The 20,841-nt window shown below is 46.9% G+C and overlaps 1 long non-coding RNA gene across 6 annotated transcripts in view; it reads left to right on the forward strand.

The window, feature by feature from the left end:
- LOC133255668 (uncharacterized) overlaps positions 1-20,841 on the forward strand; it is a 108,046-nt gene that overhangs the window by 9,293 nt on the left and 77,912 nt on the right. For 4 of the 6 annotated variants that reach the window (XR_009739000.1, XR_009739002.1, XR_009739004.1 and 1 more), the window contains exons 1-3: positions 313-1,023; positions 5,457-5,579; positions 12,413-12,567. This is a non-coding gene — a long non-coding RNA (uncharacterized LOC133255668). Of the gene's footprint in view, positions 1-312; positions 1,024-5,456; positions 5,580-12,412; positions 12,568-20,841 lie in introns of those variants that run through there. The other 2 variants (XR_009739001.1, XR_009739003.1) reach the window with 2 other exon arrangements.

Consider the following 20,841-nt stretch of genomic DNA (forward strand, 5'->3'; position numbering starts at 1 on the left):
AGCCTCTAGAAGAGAAAAGCTGAGATCCCAGGGAGGGGTGGACCTCTGGAGACAGGCTTGGGCTGCAGGGGCCCTTGGGGCTGGCGGGAACAGCAGGGCCTGTCTGGGAGGGAGCCTCTGACAGACGCTTTATCAGGCTCTGTCGCCGGCGTTATCTGTGGCTTCTCAGCAGAGAAAGAGCCACGGTCCTCAGCCACCCTCAGACCACTCCAGGGCTGGAACAAAGCAGCCGAGTCAGCTGGCGGCCCCATGGCTCCACTGTTAGACTGTGGACTGTGCAGCCCTGGGGCCCACGTGGGGTATTCGGGGGGGGGGGGTGGCTGGCTTGGCGACGGCCCGTCTGCTGGGACTCCTCCGCCAAGTCCCCACTGCCGCAGGGACCACCTCCCTGGAGCCTGTCTGCAGAATGGGGATGGGGCACCAGGTCACCCCAGCCCCTGCAGGGCCCGGCTGAAAATGTCAGCCACAAAGGACAGGACACAGGGCGGCCTGTCCAGGAACAAGGGCCAAGTGTTGGCGTGGGATGATGGCCGGGGCTGAGCTGGTCAAATGTTTACTTGGAATGGTTCCAAGTGGGCACCCTCCAGCCACGGGGGCAGCTGGCGTCTGGCATTGGGCCCTCCTCTACCCACCACCATGGGGCAAGACAAAAGTTCAGATCCATCCCAGATGGGCTCGAATCCAAAAGCGCTCAGAGGGGGCTGCCAGAATAGGCCTTGGCATTGTCACTCCCTCCTGGTCCCTACCCATTTTGGGGGAGAGAAATTTCTGGGAGGCCAGTTTCAATTGCTTTCCTTCTGGAATCACCTGTTGCTCTGGCTTCCTGCAGGGCTGCCATGTATGGTTGGGCAGGTTGGGCACTGCAAAAGGACACCTTGCCACTGAAGTAAATGGACCTGAAACCTTGCAACTGGCCATGAGCTGCATCAGCCCAGAGGGTGCTTTTCTGCAACTGTCTGCTAGGAGGGGGCACCTTTGTGTGCTGAGCATTGGAGACATTAAGAAGACAACATGATTCTCTTGGTAGGACTAGCTCATAGTCTGTTACAGATAGGGTTGCCTGATATAATACAGGATGCCCAGTTGGATTTGAATTTCAGATAACAACAAATACTTTTTAAAATGTATAATTGTGTCCTGTGCAATTTTATAATGTTTGAGTGTCGTGGGTGAATGCTCTCTGAGTGTCTGCATGTACTGGGCCCTGTGCTCCGTCGTCCCCGACTCTTTGTAACCCCGTGGACTGACTGTAGCCCACCAGGCTTCTCTGTCCATGGAATTTCCCAGGCAAGAATAATGGAGTGGGTTGCCATTTCCTCTTCCAGAGGATCTGCCTAACCCAGGGATCAAACTTTCATCTCCTGCATTGGCAGGCAGATTCTTCACCACTGTGCCACCTAGGATCCTCTCTGAAGTCTGGTTAAGTCAGACCTTCCCTCCAGTCTCCCTTAGCACATAGGGCCCTCGGGGTCATGAAGGAGACTGTGGGAGGCTGAAGAGAGGCCAGTGTGGCTGGAGAGGAGCTGGAGAGGCAGCAGCGGTGAGATGGAGTGTGGACTCAGAGGCCGGGGTTCTCTGAGTGAGATGGGGCCACAGGAGGGTTTGAGCAGGGACCTCACATTGTAACAGGCTCCCTCTGCTGGTGGTGTTGAGAATAGGCTGGAGGGGCCTGACCAAAGCAGGCTGGCCTGTGAGGAGATTGCATCCATGCAACGGCTGGCTGCGGGGCAGTGATTTTGGAGCTAGAGAAAAATGGCTGATTCTGGATGTAGGAACTTTTTGTCATGGAAAATGTCAAACACATACAGAAGTAGCAAGGATTATGCAAGGAGCTCCCATGGCCCCATCACCCACTTTAACCATCATCAGCTCACAGCCAATTTTGTTTCATACAGACTTTTCACCCCTCTTGACAACTGGATTATTTTGAAACAAATCCCAGATATCATGTTATTTCATCCATAAATATGTCAGTATATTATATCACTGAAAGATAAGGCCTGGGTATATTTTGAAGCAGGAACTACTAGGAATTTGCCCCCAGACCTCAAGCTATTAAGAGAGAGGAGGCCCCTGACCTCATGAAATCCATGGCTCAGCAGTCAGTTCCCTGGTCGTAGGACCATCTCTCTAAGCTTTCTCGTGCTTTCCTCCTCAGGCCTCCTGTCTCCCGCCCTCCCGTCTGCGCGCATTCCTAGAGCAATGCTCCTCAGGCTGGGGCCTGGGGACGCTGGCATGGACTCACTTTTGGAAGTTCCTGCCTGCTCCCCAGACCTCACAGCAGCCCGAAGCCTCCCCTCTCTCTGATCTCTTGAGAACAGGACGGTGCTGTGTCTGCAGCTGAGGTTCCCAAGGCCCTCACAGATGGTCGCTCCCCGCAAACTGAGGAAAGGCAGGCACCCCTGGTGAATGTGAGGGAAGCGCCGGGAAGTCACAGGGTGAGAGACAGACAGGGACACAGATTCAGACGTCAGAACCCCTTGAAAGTTCAGGGAGGCTTTTTGCTCGCAGAAGGCCACCCCCTCCAGGAAGCCCCCGGGCTTATCTCCAGTGTGCTGGGAGACCCTGCAGGGGTTCCTTCCCCTCTCAGGGTCTGGTCGTGCAGGGCTTCTGCCTTCTCCCGTCCTCTCAGATTCGGCTTCCTCTAAGTCCCCCAGATGAGGGGAGTTGAGGGGCAAAGGTAAACTTGGGCGCAGGCTGCTGGGAACGTGCTAACCTTGGACCCAGCCACCCACACTCTGAACTCTGTGGCAGGCAGAGTATCCCCGCTTTCCAGAAGAGGAAAGTGAGGGGCAGAGACATAGACACCCGACTGGGATCCCCTGGTTTGTGGGCAGTACAACCAGGACTTGAGTCTAAGGCCAAATGCTCAGCGTGCTGCCCAGGTGCCCCCATGGTTTTTGAGGTCCCACCCCCAGGCAGAGCCCTCCTCAGTAGGCCGAGTTTCACCAGTGCGACCCAGATTCTAGCCACTCTGCCACCTCAGAACCTCCTAAAGCCTGTGCTCCTCTTAGCCTCCTCAGGGTGACGCTGGGAGGCTGACTGACCTTCCTATTCCAATCACCTTCGTTCCCCAAGCCCTGTCCAGGGCTGGGCTTCATGGACACCGGATACACCAACATGTTTCTCTCATTTCATCCTCACAGCAACTGAGTGAGGTATTACGCCCATTTTACAGATGTGGAAACTGATGCCCAGAGAGGAGCAGTGACCTGCCTGAAGCCACACAGCCCCACTCTGGTGGAGACAGGACTGAGACCAGAGTTCTCTGACTCCCTGCACTCCATCCACTACACTGCAAGAAACTGGCTCAAAACACCTAACCCAGTGCCATTTGGCTGTCCTGGCTTCTGGCAGCCTTTTGTTTTCTTCCCCAAACAACTCCTTTGTCTTAGTTTCACCTAGGTAGGAACGCTTGATCTTTCTAATAATTGTGGGAGAAGGTATGATGATTGGTCTTTATAGGTGAAGTGCCACACATGGCTCCAGGGACATTGTGTTTCGAAACTTCCTGAAAGTTCCCCAAAGCTTGAGTTACTCCCTAGAGCTGCCCACAGATGCTTACGTTCTTCTAGCTCCCCCTACAGCCTTTCAACAACATCGACTCACCCTGCAAAACTTTCTGCAAAGTTTTCTTTCCCCTTTAAGTCAACACCTCCCACGGTTACCACATCTGGACCTTCTCCTCAAAAGTTTGGACCCACCGTGTCCCTCCTTGCTCCCCATGTTCAACAATAGTCAAAGCACATTTGCCTTTTGTAACTCCATCTTTCAGAAACTAGGATTTGGTACAGGCTTAAACTAGGGAGGCTGTCAAGCGTGAGAATCACAAAAGCGTGTCTGGGTTTCCATCAACCTGAGAGCTCTTTGTGGGAGAGATCTGTGTCCTCCAATCAGATTACACTAACAGTCTTTCAGGGAAGGCACATCGTCTCCCCCAGAGTCCCCAAGCCCCGGGTCAAGGCCCCTGTGGAGCAATGATGATGGCAGTGAGTGGGGAGAGGTGGCTCTGGGCTCTGCTCACCACCAAGCCTGTGGGGAGCACTGCATGTCTAGTAGAAGGATGGAGCCTCTGTTTCCTGAGGTTCAGGCAGGACATAGGGAGGACGGGAAAGACCCGGTGGGGAGGCAGCTTTGGGTTGGCTCTGTGTACCCGCCTATCTCAGAACCCAGGGGAACTTGGACTTAGGCCTCAGCGAGACTGAGTCCTCCCAAGAGTGAGCGTGTTTGGGTTGAAGCTACTGTTCCTGGAGGCAGTAGCTGAGGACTCGGCATTCACTGTGGGGAGGGGCAGGGTCCAGAGAGGGAGGGAGAGTAGAGGTCAGCTGATGTCCGAGTCCCTGTGGTCTTGGGGCCTCCACCCGGGATGTCTCGCTGCCCCTGGTCACCCCGCTCAGGGCTCCCATAGGCCCCCCAGCCCCTCACACAGGCACACTCCTGCTCTCACCCACTCTTCTTTCTGGGCTCTCTTTGCCCACTCATCCATCCGACTTTCAATCAACATTCAACTGATCATCTACCAAGTGCCAGGTTTTTGTTTGTTGGGGGCAGAATTTACTGAGGTACAATTTACATATTGTAAACTCATCCCTTTTTATTGTGTGAGGTTTGACAAATGTTCAACAGTGGTGTAAACACCACCATAATCAAGCTATTGAATATTTCCATCAGTATTTCCTTCCTGCCCCTTTGTCACCAGCACTTCCTCCTCCTCCCAGCCCCTGATCTATTTTTTGTCCCTATAGTTTTGCCTTTTCCAGAATGCCATGTAAATGGAATCACGCAGCAGGCAACCTTTTGAATCTGGCTCCTTTTACTCAGCATAAAAGCTTACGAGAGTCATTTGAGTTCTTCCGTGTATTTCTACTTGGTTCCTTTTTTATTGCCCAGTGAGTTTTATTTCCGTATGAATTGTATAGATTCAGAGTTGTATATGTGTAGGTAATTTATTGGGGCTTCCTCAGTGGCTCGGCAGTAAAGAATCAGCCTGAGATGTAAGAGATGCAGAAGATTCAGGTTTGATCCCTGGATTGGGAAGATCCTTTGGAGAAGGAAATGACAACCCACTCCAGTGTTCCTGCCTGGAAAACCCCATGGACAGAGGAGCCTGGCGGGCTACAGTCCATGGAGTCATAAAGAATCAGACACGACTGAAGCGACAGAGCACACAGGCGATTTATGCATCTACTCATCGGTTAATGAGCATTTGGATTGTGTCCCATATTTGGCAATTACGAATAATGCCGATGCAAACGTTCATGTGTAGGTTTTTGTGCAAAAAGGAATTTTTATTTTTCTGGGGACGATACCTCGAAGTGGGAGTACTGAGTCGTAAGTGTATGTTTAGCGTTATAGGAATCTGCCAAACTGTTATCTGGAATGGCTGTACTATTTTCAAAATAATAATAACCTTCTCAAGTCTAAACTCTAACTTGAACATCTTGAACAAATGCCAGCAGGAATTCTGTTCCTAACTGAAAGCATCTCTCTTTTGGGAAAATGTAAGTCGCAGAGAGTTGGACACGACTGAGAGACTGAACTGAACTGAGCTGACTGAACTGAAGTTTCCATTTCTCTAGGTAAGTATCCAGAAGTGGGACTGTTGGATCCTATGTGGATTAAGTTTGTCATAAGAAGCTCCCAGACTATACACTACCGCTAGTAATGTTCAGGTTTCAGTTGTTCCACATCCTGACCAAGTGCCAGGTTGTTGTTTTTTTTAATGTTTCATTAGGAAAATTTCCAACATCTAAGAAAGTAGAAAGAACAGTACTTTACTGAACCTCCACTTACTCATCAGCAGCCTTCAGCAACTACCTCCTTATCAGCCTTGGATCGTGTTTCCTCACCCCACCCACCATGACCCAATTATTTTTGAAGCAAATCCCAGATGTCATACCATTTTATTCATAAATATTCAGTGTTACCTTTCCATGGTACCATTATCACATCTAAAACATGCCATTATCCCAGTTAATATATAGCCAGTCAGGGCTCGCATTTTTCTGATTGTCTCCTGAATGTCATACTTAATTTTTTTTTTTTTTTTTGCAACTTAGGTGTTTGAATCAGAAAGCAAATAAGGTCTTCACATTGTGATTGGTTCACATGTCTTTAAATTACTTTGCTAGGAAGTCACTTGGGATAGTTCTTCTCTTTGTGGTTATGTCACTAATTCAATGTATATATTTATTTGCTTCATTTTACTTTCATCTTTTATGAATTTATTTAAAATTTTATCTATAGTTACAAAGTCTATGATACAGAATATATTTACAAAGGTATAACTTTCATTTGTGCCCTCCTCATCCCATTCCCCCTTCCTCTAATTATTAATTTGAAAAAAATTATGCTTTATCCTTCAGTTAGGTTCAGTTCAGTTGCTCAGTCGTATCTGACTCTCTGTGACCCATGGACTGCAGCACGCCAGGCTTCCCTGTCCTTTACTAACTCCCAGAGCTTGCTCAAACTTACGTCCATCAAGTCAGTGATGCCATCCAACCATCTCATCCTCTGTCGTCTCCTTCTTCTCCTGCCTTCAATCTTTTCCATCATCAGGATCTTTTCCAATACATCACCTCTTTGCATCAGGTAGCCAAAGTATTGGAGCTTCAGCTTCAGCATCAGTCCTTCTAATGAATATTCAGGACTGATTTCCTTTAGGATTGACTGGTTTGATCTCCTTGCAGTCCAAGGTACTCTCAAGAGTCTTCTCCAACACCGCAGTTCAAAAGCATCAATTCTTCGGCACTCGGCTTTCTTTATGGTCCAACTCTCACATTCATACATGACTACTGGAAAAACTATAGCTTTGACTAGATGGACCTTTGTCAACAAAGTAATGTCTCTGCTTTTTAATATGCTATCTAGGTTTGTCATAGTTTTTCTTCCAAGGAGCAAGAGTCTTTTAATTTCATGGCTGCAGTCACCATCTGCAGTGATTTTGGAGCCCAAGAAAATACAGTTTCTCACTGTTTCCATTGTTTCCCCATCTATTTGCCATGAAGTGGTGGGACCGGATGCCATGATCTTCGTTTTTTGGATGTTGCGTTTTAAACCAGCTTTTTCACTCTCCTCTTTCACTTTCATCAAAAGGCTCTTTAGTTCCTCTTCGCTTTCTGCCATAAGTGTGGTGTCATCTGCATATCTGAGCTTTATCCTTCCATTGATTTATATACGTGTACACACATATGTGTGTATATGTATATAAAATACTTCAATATACACATATATTCACATCCCTCCCTTCTTTTGTTAGTTAAGTGTGAGTACACAGCCACACTCTCCCCTACCTTGTGTGATTCACCTTACATCTTGCCCTGCAGTATCTCCCACAGTGGCCTGTTGAGAGCTCCTCTGTTCTTTATCATCAGAGGCCTCCTCTGTGTTGATAACCACAGCCCCCTGCTTATGGACATTTTCCTTCTTTCCAGCCCTTTGCTGTTACAAATAGAGTTGTAGTAAAAAGCCTTGTACTTCCATCTTTCGGCATACCAGTTGGAGTGTATTCCCAGCAGTGGAATTCCCAAGTCACAGCTTGAACATAAATGGTGATTTTGCTAGCTTTTGCCCAGTTCCCCTGCAAACAGATTGTACCATTTTGCGTTCCCATCAGCTGCACAGGGCTTGTTTCCCCATAGCTTCCAGAGCAGAATGTGTTGCCAAACTTTCGAATTTTTGCCAGTCGGATAGGTAGGAAATGGTATCTCTGAGTCATTTTGATTTGCATTTCTTTTGCTTGATTGAGGTTGATCATCGTTTCATATGACTAAGGGCCATTTGGATTTCTTTTTCTGTGAACTGTCTGGCAATATTTTTAGCCCATTTTTCTAGGAGGTTGTTGGTTTATTCCTTTTCTACTTTTAGAGGCTCTTTATAAATAATAGACATTAATCCCTTGAAATTTATAAATTCATATAAATTAATTATAGGACTTCCCTGTAGCTCAAATGGTAAAGAATCTGCCTGCAATGCAGGAGACCAGAGTTCGATCCCTAGGTTGGGAAGATCCTCTGGAGAAGGGAACGCCAATCCACTCCAGTATTCTTGCCTGGTGAATTCCATGGACAGAGAAGCCTGGTGGGCTACAGTCCATGGGATCGCAAAGAGCTGGACTGAGCAACACACACACACAATCCCTTGAAAAGACCCTGATGCTGGGAAACACTGAGGGCAGGAGGATGAGATGGTTGGATGGCATCATCGACTCAATGGACATGAGTTTGAGCAAACTCGGGAGATAGTGAAAGGCAGGAGAGCCTGGCATGCTGCAGTCCACGGGGTCACAAAGAGTTGGACGTGACAGAGTGACTGAACAGCAATCCCTTGTCTGTGATAAAGGTTCAGGTATTTTCTTCACTTGGTCACTGGCCTCATTTGCTCATTCATTCATCCATCAGTCTCAAGCCACCAGATTCTGGGGATGCAGCAGTTGTGAACAGAGTGGCCCTGAGTGGGTCCTTGTGACACCCGAGCCAGAACCTTGGGCTGATCCCAGCCAGTCCTTTCCCGGGCTGTCCCTTCTGCCTCCTGACCTTTCTCCTGCCGTACAGTGACAACCCTTCCTGAGTCCTGCCTGCTCAGGCCCTCAGCCCCTCCCAATCTGCACTCAGTGGGAGTCAGAAATGGAACCGATCATCTGTCTGTCTCCCCTGACATGTCTGATACCTGATGAGGGAGCGAGTGAAGAAAGAACAAATCAGTGAATGACTCTTAGGAGAATGACATAGACTCAGTCCAGGAAGCCAAGGGCTTGGTTTGGCTGCAGTTCTTGTCCCTATTTTACTCCTTCCTGGAGTAGTGGTGGTGTGTGCTGGCCAGGGGGATATCTCTTTCTCAGTCTTAATCCTGTTGACTTTCTTGCTTTGCTTCCTGTTAATATTTGTTTGGCTGCACCAGGTCTTATTTGCGCCACACAGGATCCTTAGTTGTGGCATGCAAACTCTTAGTAGCAGCATGTCGGGTCTAGTTCCCTGACCAGGGATCCATCCCGGGCCCCCTGAATTGGGAACAGGAGTCTTAGCCCCTGGACCATCAGGGAAGTCCTCCTGTTGACTTTCAAATGGAAGTTTATGAGCCATCTGCTCAGGTCCAGCTGCTGAGGTACCCACTCCCTCCTCCCTCGCCTTGACCACATCACCCTGCTCTCTAAGCCTCCGTTTCCTTACATGTAAGATGAGGAAGGTGAACTTGTTGGCTTCTACGACCCTTCTGCCTGGGGTGGGTTCTTAAGCCCAGTCTGGGCGCTTTCTTTACTGGGATGCTGGAGGCGCCCTCTGGTGGCCAATATTGGCCATGCAGCCCAGAAATGGACTTGGCAACCTGCATGGCCCTCCGAGTGGGTTTATGTGTGTGTGTAAGTGTCCCTTTGTATTGGAATGATACACGGGATGTGTGACAGGCTCATGATACATTCAGTTCAGAGCTTTACTAGATCTCTGATGAAAATGCAGAGAGAGAGGTGAGACCATTTAAAGGAAATGCAAAAGCTGGCAAAAACTTACTGGCATCTGCTGGGGACACCTAGGATTGCAGAATGCCTTGGGGCATCTATCTCACTCTTACACATTGAGAACATTACTCCTGTGCTCAAAATCTCATCCTTGTTCCTCTGCAGAACAAGTAGATATCAAACTCCTGAGCAAGGGCATTTAGGGCCTTCAGAAGCTGATCCCTGCTTGTTACCTATGGCCCCATGTTCCACTCTTGTCCTTCTTTCCTGCCCCACTGCAGGCAAGCTACCTGCCCCATTCCCATCTCCTAGTCTCTGCTCATGCTGGTTCTTCCCCCCAGAGTGTCTTAGTCACCCTTAGTCACCACACCATCTTTCAAGACTTGGCTAAATGCAACCTCCTCTAGGAAGACCTCCTGGGTTTTTCCACTTGGGTCTGAGCTCTCTTTCCACTGAACTCCCCAGTAACTACATCTGTCTCCTGGTATACAGACAATTAGTGTTTATCTAGGTAACTCGGGTTGAAGATGTCCAGTTGAGTAGCTCCTCCTATAGGATTGATTCCATGTCTGCTCCTTATCTGAGTCCTTCTAAACACTGAACCTTCCCCACTGGCATACAAGCTGCAGAGCCCTGACTCCCATCCTGTCTTGCATCTCCTCTGAGCGCTTGGCTTTAGCCCAAAGAGTCTTCTCTTGTGGAAGGAGGTCTGGTGGTCGAGGAGAAAGATGCTAGCCTTGGGCCAGACTCCTGTTGGCCCTGCCCTTCAGAAGGCAGATGGCTGCCCAGCGCACAGGCTCTAGCTGCTGAGCTGTGTGTGGGAGGCTCGTGTCTGGGTACCCAGAATAAAGCATCAGATCCATGTCAGTGCCCAGCTCTTTCCTTCAAGGACAGAAGTCATAACTGGAGCCACTGCAGGCAGATTCTTTACTGTCTGAACCACCAGGGAAGCCCACGGTGTTCGTTCCTCAGTCGTGTCTGACTCTTTGTGACACTATGGACTGTAGTCTACTAGGCTCCTCTGTCCATGGAATTCTCCAGGCAAGAATACCGGAATGGTAGCCATTCCCTTCTCTGGAGGATCTTCTTGACCCAGGGATTAAAGCTGGGTCTCCCACATTGCAGGCAGATTTGTTACTGACTGAGCCACCAGGGAAGCCCCCTGGCACTAATCTTCCTGATTAACTGTGGAAGTCTGCTTTTGTCGGTTTGTTGCGCTAACATGAGATTCTCATATAATCCATTTGTAGATGAGGAAACAGAGGATCAGAGAGGCTGAGTAACTTGCTCAAGGTCACAGAACTCTGAGTATGAATGCTCAGTCTCTGATTTCCAGGTACCTCCAAATCCTGGCAGTTCCTGGAATGTTCTGCTGTCACTGTCTTGCACATAGTAGGTGCCTGATGAATTCCTGGATAATAAAGCACAGACATAATGTCTGTATAACTATCCCTTTCTGGTAGTATTCCAGTCTGCCTCAGGCCTCTGTGTGTGGGAAGAGCCCCAGAACTGGGATTGTCCAACAGGGGGCGTGGCTCTGGGGCTGAAGGGATAGTGATGCCTGGGTCCCAGGAGAAGGGAATTCCCTGCATCTGGGTTTTAGGGGGAACAGGTCGTGGGCTTGACACACATTGGCACCTGCTGGCCCACTGGGTGTGCTGGAAAGCTGTGTGTGCTGGGCTGCAGGGGGTCCCTCTCTCTCAGTTTTAATACTACTGACTATCGAACTGAAGTTTGAGAGCCGTCTGCTCATGTCCAGCTGTTGAGGTGGTCTTCCCTCCCCTTGACCACATCATCCTCTTCTCTGAGCCTCAGTTTTCCTACGTGTAAAATGGTCTTTAAGGCCCAGAGTGGAGCTGCTGAAGCCGTCGGCCAGTTATGTTCCCCAGGTAGAAATCTGAAAGGACCCTTGTCATGGCCACTGTACTGGTTCCCTGATGCTCCTGTCCCCAGCCTGGCCTGGAGGATGGCCCCAGGAGCCGCAGCTGGAAGGAAGGTGAATTGGGGCCGCTGGAAACCCAGGAGAGAAGCTGATTGGCCCAACCCGGGTCGGGTGTCTTCTTCTGGTCCAATCAGCTATGGCCAAGGGGTGGAGCCACATGCCATTTCAGCAGGGCCTTGGAGCCTGCTTTCTGAACTGTAGGTGCCTATCGTGGTTCAAGCGCACTGGCAGGGCAGGTGAGGGAGTGCAGGGTGTTGGTGGCATTCTCTTGCTGACTGTGTCAGTGTGACACAGCTGGTGGCTCCACGGGGCCAGGAGCTGGACTTGAAAGGCTCTATGCCTACCTGATGGCCAATCCCCAGGACAGGAACTTGGGGATCTGTCTTCCTGTTAGCTTGGGACCCCAAGTAGGCAGGGAGCACTGAGGTTAAACAGCCCTGCATGTAGTCTTGGGTTTGGGTCCAGCTCTTCTACTCTCTTGAGCAAGTTGCTTCTCTCCTCTGGCCTCAGTTCCCTCATCTGCCCAGTGGGTGTCATCATGAGCTGGTGGGGAAGAGACTGTGTGGTATGGAGGTTTGGGGCTCAGTGTTCAAGCTGACTTGAATCCAGTTTCTCCAGTTACTTGCTCTGTGACCTTGGGAAAGTTACTCAATCTTGTGAAGCCTCAATTTTCCCATCTACAAAATGGGGATGAAGAAGAATCTCTCTCTTTGATTCTTCAAATGGTAATGTGAGACTGCTATATTTAAAATAGATAGCCAACAAGAACCTAATGTATAACACATGGAACTCTGCTCAGTGTTATGTGTGGCAGCCTGGATGGGAGAGGGGTTTGGGGGAGAGTGGATACATGTATATATGTGTATGGTTGAATCCCTTCGCTGTTCACCTGAAACCATCACAACATTGTTAGCCAGCTATACCAATACAAAATAAAAAGTTTTTGAAAAGGCAATGTGCTATGTACCAGCTGGGGTACACTCACTCATCTCTTATCCTCTCCTCTTTCCTGGCTCCAGTCCTCACAGCTCCCTGGCTAATGAGTCAAGCAGTGATGGAGTCAGGCCCACAGTGGGGATTCAACCATACAAGAAGAGTGATGTTGTGCTGCAGACCTCTTGCCTGGGTGGCCTCAACCTTGTCCAGTGTTTATGGAGTACTTCCTTCCTGGCAGGTAAGTCCTGTCCCTGAGGGGTTCTCAGGCACTCCTGCACAGGGCAGGCTGCATCCTTCTTTGTGAAGGCTCACTGCAGGCTTGAGAAGAGCCTGTCTTGGATGTCTGGACATCTGGATATCAATCCAGTCTTTGCCGCTCAATCCCTGTGTGGCCCCCCACACTAAATAAAGATTCCATGAGCTGGGGAGGGAGGAGACTCACAGGAGAAGTGAGAAGAGAAGACAGATATCTCAGTTAGGTCTGGGGAGTCCAAGCATGGAAAGGCCTTGGCCTCTGGGGCAGATGAGGAGCTGGGAGGGGCCTGGACCTCCTTGTGCCATGACAGGTGCTGGAGTGGAAGCAGAAGTCACTCGGTGGGTATGCCCAGGCAGGTGGGCCTGATGTGTCCTCACAGAGCTCCCAGGAGCAGCGGAAGGCCTCTGTGTGCCCACGAATATTTCCACAGCCTGGAGAGGTGTGGACCTAGCAGCATGCATCTGATAGGCACAGGAGTGTGGTATAGGTGAGGTACAGTAGGTGGGAGGACCCGGAGAGGCTGAGGGAGGCCCAGAGGGAGGCCATGTATGGTCCACAGACACCAGTGTCTGATGTCCAGACCTCTTGGGTGAGGACAGCAAGGCAGGTCCCCAAGAACTGAATCTGCCTTGTGTTCCCCCTCCTCTGCCTCAGCACCGCATAATTACCACCCCAACTCAAGAACTGAGATGTAGTCTTGACTAAGATGACCGTTCTTCCATCCAAGTGACATGAGGGCTCAAAATAGAAATACAATTCAGTTAGATAAAGAAAGTTCTGTTTATCATGTACCTTGGTTTGTAGTCTTTGTACCTGCCACCCAAGGATAAAGGGGGTGTGATACAGGTTCGTACAGGTGAGAAGAGGTGGCTTGCAAAGATAAACCAACATCAGTCTTTACATCTGTAAGGCTGGGCCACAAAACTCCCACAGATTACCAGGGTAAAGATTTGTGATTCATGTCTTTGCCCCAGTCAAGATGCCATTAATTCTGGGGGCACATGAAGACTGAACAAGGACTCCCCTGCTGGTCCAGTGGTTAGGGCTTTGCCTTCCAATGAAGAGAGTGTGGGTTCGACCCCTGGTCAGGGAGCTCAGATCCCACATGCTTCATGGCCAAAAATAACGAAAAAACCAGTAGCAATATTGTAACAAATTCAACAAAGACTTTAAAAATGGCCACATTAAAAAAAAAATCTGAAAAAAAAAAAAAAAAAAGACTGAACAAAATACTCATACCAGATGAAACTGGGGTTAGAAGACAGATTTCAAGATACAGGATGAAAAAATATATAAGGAATATTTGATGTATAAGAAGAAATGACTACATGTAGCTAAATCTAAATGGATGATGATGTGATAATAATTTGTAATTTTTAAAGTAGGAATTCTTGAAACAAAGCCATTCTATAAGGGAAAACTTACTAAGTCAGAAATGAAATCGTCTGCAGTGTCCAGTGGGGTGGCTTTTTACATTTAAATTCATTAAAATTAAATACAATCAAATATTCAGTTCTTCAGTTGCACTAGCCACTTTTCACGTGTTTCATGGCCACACATGGGTAGTAGCTGCTGTACTGGACATTGGGTATAGAACATTTCCAATATTGCAGAAAATTCTTTTGGACATCATTGGTCTAAACTATTAGCAAATCCTTGGAAAGGAGAGGATGTTTCGGAGAGTAGAGAATAAAAGTGTTCTGAAGATCTTCTAGGACTTCGCTGGTGGTCCAGTGGTTAAGAATCCACTTGCCAATGCAGGGGACACAGGCTTCATTCCTGCTCTGGGACAGTTCCACATGTCACAGGGCAGCTAAGCCTGTGTGCCGTAACTACCGAAGCCCGTGAGCCCGAGAGCCTGTGCTCCTAGAGCCACTGCATGAGAAGCCCACGCACTGCAAGTGGAGAGTAGCCCCCACCAGCAGCAACTAGAGAAAGGCCTGGGCTTAGCGATGGAGACCCAGTGCAGCCATATACAAAAGAGCTCCTTTAAAAGGCCAGGGGAGAAGTAAACGGGCAAAACCAGCAGCAAAACTGAAAAGCAGAGTAGAAGTTCTGAATAAGCAAATGATGACGGTGGTGAAGCAATTTGACATAAGGAATAAAGAGAAAGTTGACCAAGCCAGGGAGAGGGAGAAAAAAATATAATCAGTAATAAATATGAAACTAGCTGGGAGAAATAAAACCAAGTTCATTAACTACTAAAATAGCTGTGATCTGGGGGAATTCCCCTATCAGAAGTCAAAGATGTCATTTCCAATAGCTGTATATAGAGAAATTCCCTGGGATATAACACCTAAAATGCTCAAAAAATTTTTTTAAATACTTTTCAAAGACATAGCTTCAGTTCAGTTCAGTTGCTCAGTCGTGTCCGACTCTTCACGACCCCATGAATTGCAGTATGCCAGGCCTCCCTGTCCATCACCAACTCCCAGAGTTCACCCAAACTCATGTCCATCAAGTCGGTGATGCCATCCAGCCATCTCATCCTCTGTTGTCCCCTTCTCCTCCTGCCCCCAATCCCTCCCAGCATCAGAGTCTTTTCCAATAAGTCAACTCTTCACATGAGGTGGCCAAAGTATTGGAGTTTCAGCTTTAGCATCAATCCTTCCAAAGAACACCCAGGACTGATCTCCTTAGATGACAGAAAATAAGGGAAATGTCAAAGTTCAGAAGTATCAGGAAATCTTGAATCCACAGAGGTTTTGGAGCCAATGTATCTGCCTGTCTCTGGTGACGCAAAGTCTGGCTTTAACAGGCTACATGGCTTAGGGAAAAGAAGATAATTCTTGGGACTTAACCAAAGTGAGAAAGCAAGCTCCTCCATAAACCTAGGATCCCAAAGGGCTAGAAAACTAGGAAAAATGATATCCACAGAGATTTGTCTGCCTCTGTCTTCACTGGGGTTGGAGCAGAGGAAAGAAGAGTCTTCCCTGAGAGTCTCCAGGACAAGACCAGTTTCAAGGGTGTATGGCGCCAGCATCACGCTGCCCATCTTGCTCCCTGTGCTCCCCTCCTCCAAAAAAACTAACTAAAAACATGCATTTTAAAGTGTTCCCCAGATGCCTGACGAAGTAATTGCAAATGCTCCCTGGAGAACACGTTTTAAATCTAGGCTTCAAAGAATTCACACAGATAAACTTCTGAGGAACAGAAGGTCATACTAAAAAAGTCATTAAATAGAAGCTACATGAAATGAGAGTCAGCAGAAACAACACTGCTGAATCAGACCAACAACAACCGAAGATATTAGAATTATCTGTTACAAAGTATGAAGTAATTATGTGTAGTTTGCTAAAGAAATTAGACATGATTGAATCTATGACCAAAGAATGGGAGTAGCAAAAGCGATCAGATGAATCTGAAAAAGAACCAAATAGAACCTCTAGAAGTGACAGATATAATTGAAATTAAAACCCAATGTTTACTACAACATTGTAAATCAACTATAACTGGATAAAATACATTTTTAAAAGAAACCCAATGGATGGCAGACTAGTCCCGGGAAAGATGGAGTAAATATACTCTACCTGTCTCCTATGGAATGCAGTTATAAGCCCTGGATAGAATGTATGGACCAACTATTTGAGGACTTAAAAGGTAAGTGAAAAAAGTGAAAGTCACTCAGTCGTGCCCGACTCTGCGACCCCATGGACTGTAGCCCACCAGGCTCCTCTGTCCTTGGGGGTTCTCCAGGCAAGAATACTGGAGTGGGTTGCCATTTCCTTCTCCAGGGGATCTTCCCAACCCAGAGATCAAACTCAGGTCTCCCACATTGTAGGCAGATTCTTTACCGTCTGAGCCACCAGGAAAGCCCCAAATATTTATTTTATTGGGCCATACCGGGTCTTAGTTGCAGCATGTGGGATCTAGTTTCCTGACCAGGGATCAATCCCCAGGCCCCAAGCATTAGGAGTGCAGAGTCTTAGCCACTGGACCAAAGGGAAGTCCCAAGGTAATTGGTATCCAATAGATTAGAGAAGGAAACAAGAGTTTGAAGTACAGGTGAACGGGGGTGAGTATCTCATTTTTCTTCCCTCCAGTGTTGCCTGGCCTGCACTCAGAGGCAGACTGGAAGGGTGTACCAGGTACAGACAGAAGAGCTTCAAGACAGAGCTCTCTTTCTGGCCAGAGGAGTAGGAAAGGGCCTCCTAAGGATATGAGGGAGAGTTTTCCTGTTTGTTTTTTTTCGTTTTTCTCCCAAGGTCTCCCATCCTAGCCTCCAGGCAGTCTTGCAATGGTGGTAGTGGCAATGGTGACGACACCATCAGTCAGAAGGGTACCTAAAATTCTGAGAGAAGGAAAACCTTCTCTCTACCAGAAGACCTGTGAACACAAGTGAAAGGAGTGAAAGTGAAAGCCGCTCAGTCGTGTCCGACTCTTTGTGACCCCACGGACTATACAGTCCATGGGATTCTCCAGGCCAGAATACTGGAGTGGGTAGCCTTTCCCTGCACCAGAGGATCTTCCCAACCCAGGGATCAAACCCAGGTCTCCCGCACTGCAGATGGGTTCTTTACCAGCTGAGCTGCCAGGGAAGCCCAAGAATGCTGGAGTGGGTAGCCTATCCCTTCTCCAGGGGATCTTCCAGACCCAGGAATCGAACCGGGGTCTCCTGCATTGCAGGTGGATTCTTTACCGACTGAGCCATCAGGGAAGACCTCGGGCAAACTGTTTTTGCTTCCCGCCACCCCTACTCTCTGTCCTCCCATTGCTTCGCCCCAGACACAGATGCCGTTATAGTACATAGCAGAACTGGGAACCTAAAGTCCCAGATTTCTGGCTGGGGGATGAGGAAGGAAGCCCCCACGGATTTAGAAAGTGTTGGGTGATTGAGAGAAGAGAGCACAAGATAGTGACCCTGTAACTTTGTGTATGAACTTCTGGGATCACCTCCAAACTGTGGATGCGTGGAAATGATCCTCAACAGAATGTGAAAGGTTTTGAGAACTGAACCACGGGGCAGACTGCCACCCAGGTCCCAGACGGGTCACTGATGTTGCACATGTAGGACACACTTGAGCAACACTGCAAAAGGCTTGGAAAACTCAACCAATATTGGAAGCAGAGCCCAGAAAGGGGGTTGAAACATATGGCCGGAATCTAGTCTAGATCAATTATATGTATATAATATTACAATATATATTTATATTATATGTTATAAATATTATATATTTTATATAATATATATACACATACATATATATGTATATGTGTATCAACATTCTCCTTAATAAACAAAACCCAGAGTCACATAACATGATATGTAAAATGTCCAGAATACAATCTAAAATGACTTAGGATATATAGAATGAGAAAAATTTCAATTCTCAGTTAAAAGGCAATCAATAAATATGAACCCTGAGAAAAGACAGATGTTGAAATTATCACACAAAGACTTTAAAGTATCTACTATAAGAAGTAAGGGGGACGTCCCTGGTGGTACAGTGGATATGAATCTGCCTGCCAATGCAGGGGACACAGGTTTGATCCCTGGTCTGGAAAGATACCACAAGCCCGTAGAGCAGCTGGGCCTGTGTGCAGCAACTGCTGAGCCCCAGTGCTGCAACAATTGAAGCCCGGGCTCCTAGAGCCTGTGTTCCGCAATGAGGAGTGGCCCCTGCTCACTACAAATAGAGAAAGCCCACATGCAGCAATGAAAACTGGGCACAACCAAAAATAATAAAAATTACAGAAGGAAGGGCGAGCACTCTTGAGTGAAAAGATAGACCGTCTCAACAAAGAAATAGAAGATACGAAGAGGAGCCAAATGGAAATTACAGGACTGAAAAATTCAATGACCAAAAATTTTAAATAACTGGATGGATGGGCCTAAAGATTATCATCCTAAGTGAAGTGAGAAAGAGAAAGAGAAATACCATTGTGCTATCACTTATACATGAAATCTAAAATACGACACAAACAAACATAGCTACAAAACAGAAGCTGACTCACAGGCTTGTAGTTGCCGAGGGGGAGGGAGAGAGGAGAGGGTAAGAATGGGATTTGGGGTTAGCAGATTCAAACTGTTACATATAGATAAGCAACAAGGTCTTGCTCTACAGCACTGGAAAGTATATTCAATATCCTGTGATAAACCATAATGGAAAAGAATATGAAAAAAATATATGTATAACTAGGTCACTTTGCTATACAGCATGAATTAACATTTTTTTTTTTTTAAACAACTTAGTCTTTTATTTGCCCAAGGCCAGCTGTTGCAGGCATTGAGGCCCCTAGACTTCCAGAAGGGATGGGGGTGGGGGAGTCACCCTGCCTCCCAGGTGCTGCCTGCCCCATCCTGCTTCCTGCAGGAGATGGAAGAGTAGAGAAAGTGTGCCCTTGCACCATCAAGGATCTCAATTGTGTGTGTGTGTCAGTTGCTCAGTCGTATCCGACTCTTGCGACCCCATGGACTGTAGCTCACCAGGCTCCTCTGTCCAAGGGATTCTCCAGGCAAGAGTACTGGAGAGGGTTGCCATTTCCTTCTCCATGAATTAACATTATAAGTCAACTATACTTAAGTAAACTTTAAAAAATAAAATAACTAGATGGGCTCAATAGCAGCAGAATAGAGATGACAGAAAAGTTAGTGATCTTGAAGATATATCAATAGAAATTGTTCAATCTGAACAACGAGAAAAAAGATTGAAAAAATTGAACAGAGTCTCAGGAACCTATGTTCAGTTCAGTTCAGTCGCTCAGTTGTGTCCGAATCGTTGCGACCCCATGGACTGCAGCATGTCTGGCCTCCCTGTCCATCACCAACTCCCGGAGCTCACTCAAACTCACGTCCATCGAGTCCGTGATGCCATCCAATCATCTCATCCTCTGTTGTCCCCTTCTCCTCCTGCCTTTTGTCTTTTCCCGCATCAGTGTCTTTCCCATTGAGTCAGTTCTGCTCATCAGGAGGCCAAGTATTGGAGCTTCAGCATCAGTCCTTCCAATGAATATTCAGCCCTGATTTCCTTTAGGATGGACTGGTTTGATCTCCTTGCAGTCCAAGGGACTCTCAAGAGTCTTCTCCAAGATGCATGGACCACAAGAACCTATGGAACAATACCAAAAAGTCAAACATTCATGTCATTTTTCAGTCCTAGAAAGAGTGGAGAAAGAGTGCAGTTCAGGAAGTAATAATTGAAAAATACTTGCTGAATATTTTGCAAATGTTTAGGTTTAAGAAACTCAACAAATCTCAAACAGGGTAAACTCAAAGAAATCACCTCCTAGATATATGAAAATCAAAGTTCTTTAAAAACAAAGAAAAATATCTTGAAATTAGAGAGAAAAGCACATTATCGATAGCAGCCCATTTATTTGACTGTTGATATCTTATCAGAAACCGTATGGACAAAAAGGAAGTAAAACAACCGTTTTTAAAAATTGAGGCATAGTTAATTTACAGTGTAGTACTTTCAAGTGTGTAGCAAAGCGATTCAGTTGTACGTGTGTGTATATTATTTTTCAGATACTTTTCCGTAATAGGTTATCATAAGAAATTAAGTATAGTTCCCTGTGCTGTACAGTAGGTCCTTGCTGTTTACCTATTTTACATATTGTAGTGTGTACATGTTAATCCCAGACTCCTAATGTATCTCTTTCCCCCTACCCCGCTATCCCCTTTGGTAGCCATAAATTTGTTTTCTGTGTCTGTGAGTCTATTTCAGTTTTGTAAATAAGTCCATTTGTATCATCTTTGAAGTGCTGAAAGAGATGAACCACTAACCCAGCTTATCCAGTGAAAACATCCTTTAGGAATGAACATAAAAATATCCTGAGATGAAGGAAAATTGAGTCTTTGTTGCCATCACACCTGTTCTGAAATAGACACTAAAGGCAGTTCTTCAGGTGGAAGGGGAGGTGATGCCACAGGGAAACCTGGAGCATCAGGAGTGAAGGATGAATGGCAGAAATGAGAACTATCGGGGTAAATAGACTGTGCACTTTCTCTTGAGTTATCTGAAATATGATCAACAGTTGAAAGCAAAAACTATGACACTGGTAGTGGAAGTTTTCCGTGTAGATCTATTATATGAGTTATAAAGGAAGGAGGGTAAAGAGACTTCTATGGCGGTGAGATTTCTACATTCGATTTAAGGTGGTAAATAAAGTATTTCTTCCTATTGTCTTCTAAGTAGACAATAAAAAGTTAAGTATGTATATTGCAATCACAAAAAAATTTAAGAATACAGTAAAAATACAAGAAATAAACTAAAATGAAATACAAAAAACAGTTTAACCAAGGAAAGAAGGAAA

This window comes from Bos javanicus, chromosome 10, assembly GCF_032452875.1.
Source record: "Bos javanicus breed banteng chromosome 10, ARS-OSU_banteng_1.0, whole genome shotgun sequence".
Taxonomy (NCBI): Eukaryota; Metazoa; Chordata; class Mammalia; order Artiodactyla; family Bovidae; genus Bos; species Bos javanicus.